This window comes from Scyliorhinus torazame, chromosome 2, assembly GCF_047496885.1.
Source record: "Scyliorhinus torazame isolate Kashiwa2021f chromosome 2, sScyTor2.1, whole genome shotgun sequence".
NCBI classification, from domain to species: domain Eukaryota; kingdom Metazoa; phylum Chordata; class Chondrichthyes; order Carcharhiniformes; family Scyliorhinidae; genus Scyliorhinus; species Scyliorhinus torazame.
In genome coordinates this window covers 362,191,044-362,203,400 of record NC_092708.1, presented here as the reverse complement: position 1 = coordinate 362,203,400, position 12,357 = coordinate 362,191,044, and positions in this window count along the sequence as shown.

Here is a 12,357-nt window from a genome sequence, read left to right as displayed (position 1 = left end):
GTGACGAGAGGGTGCGAGTGTTTGATGGAGGGCATCGAGAGGGTGCGAGGAGAGGGTGTGAGTGTTTGATGGACATCGAGAGGGTGCGACGAGAGGGTGCGAGTGTTTGATGGAGGGCATCGAGAGGGTACGACGAGAGGGTGCGAGTGTTTGATGGAGGGCATCGAGAGGGTGTGACGAGAGGGTGTGAGTGTTTGATGGAGGGCATCGAGAGGGTGCGAGGAGAGGGTGTGAGTGTTTGATGGAGGACATTGAGAGGGTGTGACGAGAGGGTGCGAGTGTTTGATGGAGGACATTGAGAGGGTGTGACGAGAGGGTGCGAGTGTTTGATGGAGGACATTGAGAGGGTGCGAGGAGAGGGTGCGAGTGTTTGATGGAGGGCATCGAGAGGGTGCGAGGAGAGGGTGTGAGTGTTTGATGGAGGACATTGAGAGGGTGCGATGAGAGGGTGTGAGTGTTTGATGGAGGACATTGAGAGGGTGCGAGGAGAGGGTGTGACGAGAGGGTGAGAGTGTTTGATGGAGGGCATTGAGAGGGTGCGACGAGAGGGTGCGAGTGTTTGATGGAGGGCATTGAGAGGGTGCGACGAGAGGGTGCGAGTGTTTGATGGAGGGCATCGAGAGGGTGCGAGGAGAGGGTGCGAGTGTTTGATGGAGGGCATCGAGAGGGTGCGAGGAGAGGGTGTGAGTGTTTGATGGAGGACATTGAGAGGGTGTGACGAGAGGGTGCGAGTGTTTGATGGACATCGAGAGGGTGCGATGAGAGGGTGCGAGTGTTTGATGGAGGGCATCGAGAGGGTGCGAGGAGAGGGTGCGAGTGTTTGATGGAGGGCATCGAGAGGGTGCGAGGAGAGGGTGCGAGTGTTTGATGGAGGGCATCGAGAGGGTGTGACGAGAGGGTGCGAGTGTTTGATGGACATCGAGAGGGTGCGATGAGAGGGTGCGAGTGTTTGATGGAGGGAATCGAGAGGGTGCGAGGAGAGGGTGCGAGTGTTTGATGGAGGGCATTGAGAGGGTGCGAGTGTTTGATGGAGGGCATCGAGAGGGTGTGACGAGAGGGTGCGAGTGTTTGATGGAGGGAATCGAGAGGGTGCGAGGAGAGGGTGCGAGTGTTTGATGGAGGGCATTGAGAGGGTGCGAGTGTTTGATGGAGGGCATCGAGAGGGTGTGACGAGAGGGTGCGAGTGTTTGATGGAGGGCATTGAGAGGGTGTGACGAGAGGGTGCGAGTGTTTGATGGAGGGCATCGAGAGGGTGCGAGGAGAGGGTGCGAGTGTTTGATGGAGGGCATCGAGAGGGTGCGAGGAGAGGGTGCGAGTGTTTGATGGAGGGCATCGAGAGGGTGCGACGAGAGGGTGCGAGTGTTTGATGGAGGGAATCGAGAGGGTGCGAGGGGAGGGTGCGAGTGTTTGATGGAGGGCATTGAGAGGGTGCGAGGAGAGGGTGCGAGTGTTTGATGGAGGGCATCGAGAGGGTGTGAGTGTTTGATGGAGGGCATTGAGAGGGTGCGAGGAGAGGGTGCGAGTGTTTGATGGAGGACATTGAGAGGGTGCGACGAGAGGGTGCGAGTGTTTGATGGAGGGCATCGAGAGGGTGCGAGGAGAGGGTGCGAGTGTTTGATGGAGGGCATCGAGAGGGTGTGAGTGTTTGATGGAGGGCATTGAGAGGGTGCGAGGAGAGGGTGCGAGTGTTTGATGGAGGACATTGAGAGGGTGCGAGGAGAGGGTGCGAGTGTTTGATGGAGGACATTGAGAGGGTGCGAGGAGAGGGTGCGAGTGTTTGATGGAGGGCATTGAGAGGGTGCGAGGAGAGGGTGCGAGTGTTTGATGGAGGACATTGAGAGGGTGCGAGGAGAGGGTGCGAGTGTTTGATGGAGGGCATCGAGAGGGTGTGACGAGAGGGTGTGAGTGTTTGATGGAGGGCATTGAGAGGGTGCGACGAGAGGGTGCGAGTGTTTGATGGAGGGCATCGAGAGGGTGTGAGGAGAGGGTGCGAGTGTTTGATGGAGGACATTGAGAGGGTGCGACGAGAGGGTGTGAGTGTTTGATGGAGGACATTGAGAGGGTGCGACGAGAGGGTGCGAGTGTTTGATGGAGGGCATCGAGAGGGTGCGAGGAGAGGGTGTGAGTGTTTGATGGAGGACATTGAGAGGGTGTGACGAGAGGGTGCGAGTGTTTGATGGAGGGCATCGAGAGGGTGCGAGGAGAGGGTGCGAGTGTTTGATGGAGGGCATCGAGAGGGTGCGAGTGTATGTCGATGACATCATTGTCTGGTCCACAACTCCTCAGGAGCACATCGATCGCCTCAAGCGAGTGTTCTGTAGGATCCACGAGCATGGCCTCCGACTCAATAGAGCCAAGTGCTCGTTCGGTCAAACAGAAGTAAAGTTCCTCGGCGACCATATTTCGCAGTTTGTTGTGTAGCCAGACGCAGATAAGGTGTCGGCGATCAATGCTATGAAGACACTGGAGGACAAGAAGGCGGTCCTCCGCTTCCGAGGGATGGGCACCTTCCTTGGGAAGTTTATCCCCAACCTCGCAACTCACCACAGCTCTCCACAATCTTGTAAAAAAAAACACCGACTTCAAGTGGCTCCCCTCATGAGCGAGGGTGGCGTGAGCTCAGGGCGAAACTCACCAAGGCCCCGGGCCTGGTGTTTTCGACCCTGCCAAGGAGACAAAGATCTCCACCGACGTGAGCCAGGCTGGCTTTGGGGCCGTACTCCTCCAGCGCGACGAATCCTCCTCCTGGGCCCCAGTCGCATATGCATCTAGAGCCATGACCCCTACTGAGCAGCAATATGCTCAAATCGAGAAAGAGTGCCTGGGCCTCCTCACGGGGATTGACAAATTCCATGATTACGTGTATGGACTCCCCAAGTTTACGGTCGAAACGGACCACAGGTCACTGGTTCACATCATGCAGAAGGACCTCAACGATATGACGCCACACCTACAGCGTATCCTCCACAAACTCCGACGCTATGATTTTGACCTGGTCTACACCCCGGGCAAGGAGCTCATTGTGGCAGATGCACTCTCTCGCTCGATCACCATGCCGTGCGAGCAGTCGGACTTCATCTGCCAGATCGACGCCCATGTTGAGTTCTGCGCATCCAACTTTCCGGCCACTGACGAAAGGGTCGTGCAGATTCGTCAAGAGACAGCCAGGGAGCCTTTACTCCAAAGGGTCATGCGCCATCTCAGATGGGTGGCAGAAGGGCCAGTGCCCACAGTTCTACAATATAAAAGACGACTTGGCAATGGTCGATGGCATATTAATGAAACTGGACAGGATCGTAATACCACAGAGTATGCGAGAGCTCGTCTTCGGCCAACTCCACGAGGGTCACCTGGGGGTGGAAAAGTGTCGCCGGCGAGCCCGAGAGACAGTATATTGGCCTGGCATCAATGACGCCATCGCCAACACGGTCCTCAATTGCCCAACGTGCCAACGGTTCCAGCCGGCTCAGCTGAAAGAGACTTTGCAGCCGCATGAACTGGTGTCGTCCCCACGGACCAAGGTTGGCATTGATCTCTTCCACGTAAAATCCGGGACTACGTCCTCCTCATGGGCTATTTTTCAAATTACCCCGAGGTGATCAGACTGCATGACCTCACTTCAGCAACAGTCATCAGGGCGTGCAAAGAGACCTTTGCCCATCATGGCATTCCACTTACGATCATGACAGATAATGGCCTGTGCTTTTTCAGTCAGGAGTGGACGGATTTTGCCCGACGGTACAATTTCACGCACGTCACTTCAAGCCCCCACTACCCCCAGTCAAATGGGAAAGCAGAAAAGGGGGTCCACATTGTAAAACGACTGTTGTGTAAAGCTGCTGATTCGGGTTCAGATTTTCACCTGGCACTGCTAGCCTACAGGGCGACTCCTTTGTCCGCTGGCCTGTCCCCAGCACAGCTGCTTATGAACCGCACACTACGGACGACGGTGCCAGCTATCCACATCCCGGACTTTGACAATTTTCCGGCCCTACAAAGAATGCAACTGTCTCGGGCCCAATGCAAGTCGGCGTATGATGCCCACGCCACAGATCTCCGTGCTCTGGCTCCTGCTGACCGAGTTTGTGTTCAGCTACCTGACGGTGGCTGGTCTGCCACAGCTGTGGTGGTCAAGCAAGTGGCCCCCAGATAATTTCTCTTTCGCATGCATGATGGCTCTTTTCTTCGGCGTAATAGGCGGGCACTACAGCTGCTTCCACGCTCGCCACCTGAACGTGATGTCCCGCCTCGCCTGCTGATTCCTCAGGACACACCCTTCCAAGAGGTCACCGATCTGCAGTTTATTTTGCCACCGTCTACGTTGGACGCAGCTCCGCCCATTCCAGTGCAGGCGGCCCCTGACCCACCCTTGAGGCGGTCAACCAGAATTCATCGCCCGTCACAGAGACTGAACTTATAGACTGAATGTTGCATTGCCCTGTGCTTCGTTTACACATCTGTACTTATTGTTTCTTCCTAATTTATTGTATGCACCCTATCTGCACTAGACACCTTCCCATGAATACGTTCAGGTATTTTGTACATAGGTCAGCTCCTACTCGTGTAAATACGCTCACATACTTTGTACATAGTCAGGCTCATACACACACCCCACTATTTATTGACACATACACACATTTTTTGAAAGGGAGAGATGTCATAATATACACACAAGTATATGATGGTGCACAGACAGACAGTGAGTGACACAAAGGATGACCAATGAACATACAGAACACAGCAGCCAATCACCAGACAGGACACGGCCACTATATAACCAGGGGCACTAGTTTTCCCGCTCTCTTGGGATGCAGCCTCTGAGACAGACAGAGCCTGAGAGCAGCAACTAGAACATACACCATGTGGCAGTAAGATAGTCTGGTCAGGTTAGCCTCAGGTCTCCAGTCAACTCAGCATAGTGTCAACCCACAGTTCAAGCATGTTTAATAGTTGAGAGTTTAATAAAATCGAGTTGCATTTCTGCAAGTGTTGGAAGCCTGTCTCTCTCTCTGCTGCAGTAAACGCAGTCCTCGCAGACCCAGCTTACCCAACACATCATGGTACCAGTGAGATATGTTTGAGTTTGACGGACCCACCTTGAGATAGTCTGACTTTGACCAGCGATCAGCCATCCGGTAACATGGACAGCGTCCGCCCTCCCCCGCAGCTCCGCATCGCCGGCAACCTCGGTGCAAACTGGAAGATTTTTAAGCAGAAGTTTCAACTGTATCTTGAAGCCATCGACCTCGAGGCCGCATCGGACAGCAGAAAGATTGCCCTCTTCCTCTCTACAGCCGGGGACCACGCTATCCACATCTTCAACTCCCTCACCTTTGCTGAAGGCGAGGACAAGACAAAGTTCAAAACAGTCCTGCTGAAGTTCGACAGCCACTGTGACATCGAAGTCAACGAGAGCTTTGAATGCTATGTGTTCCAGCAGAGGCCTCAGGGTAAGGATGAACCTTTTCAGTCCTTCTTAACCCATCTCCGTATCCTCGCGCAATCCTGCAACTAGGGCTCCACTTCCGACTCCATGATCCGCGACCAGATCGTTTTCGGGGTCCATTCCGATCCCCTTCGCCAGCAACTCCTCAAAGTTAAGCAGCTAACCCTCACCATCGCCATCGACACCTGCGTCCTACATGAGCAAGCTAATGACAGGTATTCCCATATCAAGGCGGCAGAGACGGCGCGGCAAGGCCCCCACGATGCGGAGTGGGTGCAGGCCGTAAAACAGCTCCAGGGCCTGAGTCTGGATGAGGGAAGCCATTTCGCGCACTTTTCCCGGCTTCCTGCGCATGCGCGCCACGACTGAGGGGACAGCGAGGCCGAGGATCGAACTGCGCATGTGCGCACATCTTTTGACCGCACCGCGCATACGCGGTCGCGCACGGAGTGTCCTGACGTCAGCGTCATGATGTTCAACAACTGGCTCTGCCCACTTAAAGCGGCAATGTCCTACAAAATCTCAACGCTGTCTCCAGTGTGGCAAGCTTGGCCACTACACAGCCCTATGCAGATCTGCTCAACTGCCCACCACACAGCGATCCCAGCCGCAGCGCAGGAACGTCCAGTCAGTGCAGCAACCCGTTGCAGACTCCAACTCCGACATGGTTCCAGATCCCGACACCGAGGATCTCACATCCCCATTCCGGGTGGGCATCATCACCACGCATACGATGCTTTCCAAAAATAAGGCTAATCCACTCCCAGTGCTGAGCATTGATCCGGACGACGAGTGGTGTGCCACCCTTACGATCAACGAATCTTGCATAAGGCCACTATATAACCAGGGGGCACTAGTTTTCCCGCTCTCTTGGGATGCAGCCTCTGAGACAGTCAGAGCCCGTGAGCAACAACTAGAACATCCACGATGGGGTAGTAAGATAGTCTGGTCAGGTTAGCCTCAGGTCTCCAGTCAACTCAGCATAGTGTCAACCCACAGTTCAAGCATGTCTAATAGTTGAGAGCTTAATAAAATCGAGTTGCATTTCTGCAAGTGTTGGAAGCCTCTCTCTCTCTCTGCTACAGTAAACGCAGTCCTCGCGGACCAGCTTACCCAACACATCAGGTTCCATACTGGGATTCCATCCAGATATAACATCAACTGGAATCATAACAATTGTGTCATAAGTACGAGGACTGCCTATATCTGGTTTAATTTGAAATAGATCTCACCTGATTATGCCATGATTCTTTGTGCTTTGTTTATGAATTTCTGACTATTTAATGCTGCAAATTCAACTTATTGCATGGTCAGACGTGTTCATTTCTGTAAGTCTGGTGGTCATGAACTAACTGTTAAACAAAATATGAAAAATAACAAGAAATGGATCAAAATTCATCAGAATTCTTTGTATTGCTTTACTTTTTAAAAAGCTATCATAGATGTAATATTCCTTCTCTAAATCCTATTTGTGTGATTGAAGCAATTTAAAGAGCCATCAATATGTTGATATAAAACAGTAGTGCTCCGGATTTTGCATAGATTGCATCAGAGAGGCTATTAGCACTCACTGTTATAGCAGTCACGGGGTGGTGGCATCGTGGTAGTGATAGATAGATAGAGAGAGAGATAGAGATAGAGAGAGAGAGGGGGCACGGGTTCAAATCCCCCATGGTTGCCGGTGGAATTTAAGCCCAATTAATGACATCCGGAGAGCTGGTCTCAGTAATGGGGGAACATGAAACTATCAGTTGTCCTAAAAATCTGGTTCACTAGGGTCATTACATAACTGTCCTTGGAAGTCATTAACTGTCCTCTGAAATGGTCTACAAGCCACTGTGTTTAAGGGCAATTAGGGATAGTCAACATCCCATAAAATAATTTTAAAAAGCACCCCCCCACCCCAGTCCACCAAACGTATCTTCTCTTAAAGGGAAAGCCTTCACCAGTCTTCCTGAATAGGCACAGAGCTCGATAGGAATCCTGTTGTTCTGAGATTAGTTTGTGGAGGTTATCACTCCTGGTTTCCCTCATTTGTGGTTCTGTAGGTGTGGTGGTCTCTTAAGGTTCAGGACACTCTGCTCATGCTGCTAATGGGGTTCTGTCCAGCGAAATTAGGGCGGATTCATTCATTCAAATGACGCCTGATTGTGTCTTGCCCAGATACGATCTCGATTTCTGATCGATACTCTCTCTCCCCTCCCAAGAATTGTAAGATCCTGAAGCCTATGTCTCTGGTTAAATGTACAAGTTTGACTCACTCACTAGGTTTCCTTCTTCTTCCTCGCTCGATGGTGGTCTTCCACTTTTCATTGCATTTGTCAAGACTGGAGACAAATCAAGGTCCCAGAGATAAAAGGACAATTTTCTAATCCATCACATCACCCAGGCATTTTGCCAGTCCAAACGGTCTATATTTTGTAGATCTATAATAGAATATATAATCAAGTAAGCGTTTACTGTTCTTATTAATGAACAGGTATTTTTTTAAAATAAATTTAGAGTACCCAATTCATTTTTTCCAATTAAGGGGCAATTTAGCGTGTCCAATCCACCTAACCTGCACATCTGGCGAAACCCACATGGGGAGAATGTGCAAACTCCACACGGACAGTGACCCAGAGCCAGGATTGAACCTGGGACCTCGGTGCCGTGAGGCATCAGGGCTAATCCACTGCGCCACACTGCTGCCCTTTAATGAACAGGTATGATAGATCACTCAATGATTTTTATTACCATTTATAAGCATTTGATATATCACAGTGAATTCCTACCTGATGATATGTCTTAGTATTCCATACCATCTGACCAAGGTTTAGATGGAGATCTGCCATATAATCATTTCATTGTTACTTGTTCGTAAACGATTAATTTTAGAGATTCATGAACATAAACTGTGACGCAATCGGATTAATCTCAGAAGCAATCTATCATATTAAAAAATATATTTAACCAACTGCCAGCAGACCAACATCCAACCTCCATTTCAAACTTACATAATTGGACGTCCGTGTTCAGACGATAAAAGCAATTTGAATGGTCCAGGACAGCACCTTGCCGGGAGCTTCAACCATTCAGAAAGACACAGCAACAATTTTTCAACATGGGTTTAGACACAGATGTGGTCAAAAATTTAATTTTTGACAGATGTAATTATGAACAATTGTGACGGAAAAAATAATTTATTTTCCGTTTTGTGAAGAAAAAAATATTCCGAGTCACTCGCTGCACAATTTCAGGAGCAGATATCACAGGGAGGATCTCCCATAAATGTGGTTGACAGATCAGTTGAATTGTTTCTCCAGTAACCCCAAAGGGCTGATCCACAGAGGACTCTGGCGATAACATTTCACGATTGTTTTGTAGAGGGTGGCTAGCTGTGCCCTTGTGCAGACAGTAAACCAATGATTGGATCCGTTTGTTTAGTTAATGTTTGCTGACTTATCTTGCATGTTATGACGACACAACGCAATGAGATCAAATACCTTGCACATCACCCAAATTATTTATGGTTCCTGAATGCTCAAGGCATTTTCTCTTTCCTGACGTCTCAAGATGGTGAGTGACACAGTTCTCAATGACACGGCCTTTCATGGTTTCTGTATGCCTTATGATGATCTTATCCTTTGTGACAGTCTCCCTGTTTTCTCATTTCCCTGCAGGGTAACACTGTATGAATGTTGGATGTAAAATAAAAAGATTTCAACGCCTCTACACCTTAAATAAAAACATGAGAGAAACAGATTAGTGCAAAGCTACTTCAGTAAACTATGTTTAAGGGAAGCACGTTGGCACAGTGGTTAGCTCTGCTGTCTCTCAGCGCCAGGGATCGGGTTCAATTCCCGCTTTAGGTCACTGTCTGTGTGAAGCTTATACATTCTCCCCATGTCTGTGTGAGTTTATTCCTTGTGTGTGTGTGCGTGTGCGGGTGCGTGTGCGTGTGCATGTGTGTGTCAATGACAAAAGGTAAGACTTAAATTTTTTTAATAAGAGAACGTTTTACATTACCCACTCCAAAACTCCAAAACAATTCCAGGAGTTAATGTTAATGGGGCCATGGGTGGGTGGCTTGGCCAGGTATCAACATAAGGGGGCCATGCAGCTGGTGAATGGATTTGTGGCTGTGTGCCTTTTCCTAATTCTTAATAATAATAATCGCTTATTGTCACAAGTAGGCTTCAATGAAGTTACCTGTGAAAATCCCTCGTCGCCACATTCCGGCGCCTGTTCGAGGAGGCTGGTACGGGAATTGAACCCGTGCTGCTGGCCTTGTTCTGCATTACAAGCCAGCTGTTTAGCCCACTGTACTAAACCAGCCCCTACTAATTCCTAATATATGTATAGATACAGCTAGAAAAGATTTGTTTACATCTGGTTTCTCTGTTCGCACCTATTGCGTGGCAAAATAAGGGCGTCGGCCTGGGGGTTCCTTGATGCTCTTGGGAGGTCACTAGGGGTTCTACAGCTCGAAAGAATATCTACCCAACTGTTGATTCATTTCAGTATCGTTCAACTCCTGGGTGGATGCGAACCTGAGCTTGGAAACAGTTCTTTGGGATGGCATTAAGAGGGGAAGAAACACTTTGGTCTCTCTCATCTTTCTTCATAATGACAGCAACTCCCAACTTGGTTCAACCTTGCGCATTGTATAAGATGTTCATCTGAACAGTTCACCTTGATGAATCAGAACTTCCAGTGGAATTACTTCCTCATGCCTTCATGGTGAGTCTATTTGTCACATACCTTGCCTAATTGCCCTCTTTCTTACTCCGAGCGAAAATTTGGAATCTTTTGTATTTAAGATATCTATTCATTTTGTGGCTTGCTATCTGATACTTCCAAGAGTTTGGGGGCTCAATCGATGTGACCCTCTCATCCACAAAGAAGTTAAAGCCTTTGTCCAATTTCTTTGGCATTATTCCGATTTTTCCAAAGGACAGTAACAATTCATTATTGCCTTCTCAGTTCGATTTTAACCTGTGGGCCTCCTTCAAATGTTTCACATCTTTAAGGTCACTGAGACACTTCTGTATCACTTCAAATGAGAAGAATTAACAACATTTTGAAAACTTGAAGAGATATTAAATATTGAAACTGATAACTGATGGCAAATGTTTTACGAAAGCCATGCATTGTACAATAAGAGAGGGTGCATAGTTTTCAAAGGTTCTGACTTACGTGTACAACCTTCACCCTGAAAAGTATCTCCACATCAGTCATTTATAACGATATTAAGACAAATGCAGGATTTTAGACATATTGGATTATAAATATTTGTCAATTTAAGGGTTAACAGCCTGGGTTAGAGTGTGTATGACTGCAGTCGTCATGTTTTTAAAATAATCTGGTTTTGCAAGACCAGAAAGCTTTTAGGAACCAGAGGTGAAATTAACCAGAGTAAAAGCCTGGGTGAATTCAATGTTGTTTGACAAGGGGGGTCCCCCAAGGAGTTAATGTGTTTTCAGTCTGGGAAGTTAATTTGCTTTCAGCTTGGGGGGAAGATGTCATTGCTGTGTGGAGCTCAGACATTCAGACATTTTGAGGCAGCTTTTGAGTTGAGTTCTGATCTGGCTCCCCTTGTAGAGATTGTAATTAAAGGTACTGCAGTTACTGTATTTAGTACTATTGTTTAAGGAGTAATTGTAAGCTATTTTTGGGTGTGATGTTAAAGAATTTAATATTGTTTTAATAATAAAGTTTTGTTTTAAAAGTGCCAAATTTCTGTTTCTTTGTGCAATTAATCCTGGAGTGATGTGTTCCTTCAGCACAGTCTTAAAAAATAAAATAAAATATTCGGGTTTCAGCCAAGCCCATTGACTGGTCGGGGGTTGTAATAAAATATATCCATCAAGTGCAATAGATCAGAGGGAAGAATGAAATATGATGGATATAATGGCATTTCAGGTTGACTAACACTCAACAGTGCCCTTGTCACCCATGAATTTCTGGGACTCAGAGAATTTTCTTACATCTCACTGCTGGCTGTGATATACCCTCCATATATAGAAGACCATGAAAGTGAATCCCTGTCGTATATCTCTGTCATGATAGATACTCTTCAGAATGATTAACGTATTGTCGAAGAGGCTTGGAAGATTGTAATCTAGCTAATTACGTTTGATAAATGTTTTGTATTTAGCTATTTTGAGAAACAAATCATTCATTTGTTTAAAAAAACAAATCACTGCCTCATACTCACTGTAACATTGGTTGAGTAATAGCTCATAGCACTGGACTGCAAGAGACCGTTACAAATGTACAGGAGACAGTCTTGAAGCTAACTACATCCCAGCATCATTATACATGAAAAGCTGCACTGCCAGGCTATATCTCTCTTGGGAAACTGCGCTCGTTTAGGAAATATCTAATTTGTTTCTACTTACTATTTGTCATTTGGATGTTCGCTACCTGTTATATTCTCCTGTGGATCACAGTCTGCTGTCGGATGAATGGTACTTGTCTTTGCAAAAATGAATCCGGACCCTTCTATTTCAGGCCTGATCACACAGGTCATAGTAGCCGTACCTTCAGAGCTGGAAGTAGAGAGTAAAACAAATTTTAAAAAATTTAAATATGTAAGCTGCTTGTTCACCCAGCAAGATTGACATTTGTTATTGAGGGGCATGCTGTTGGCACCTACCTTGCTGAGAATGTGAGGTTGTTGTCATAATCGAGGTGCATAACCTCTGGAGTTATCACTGCGGGATTGGCACAGTGACTAGCTAACTGCCCACACTTGTTGGAGTGCTGCTACTGTATACCTGCGGGCGTGTCATCATGGCGCTCATTTAAAGCAATTGAATCAAGGGAACAGTAGCAATGCAACCCTGGAAGTTTCAATAGACTTTGTGGTGGATGGGCAGCAATTAAAAACAGCAGGAGTGTTCAGGGAAGTGACAGTAATGAACAAT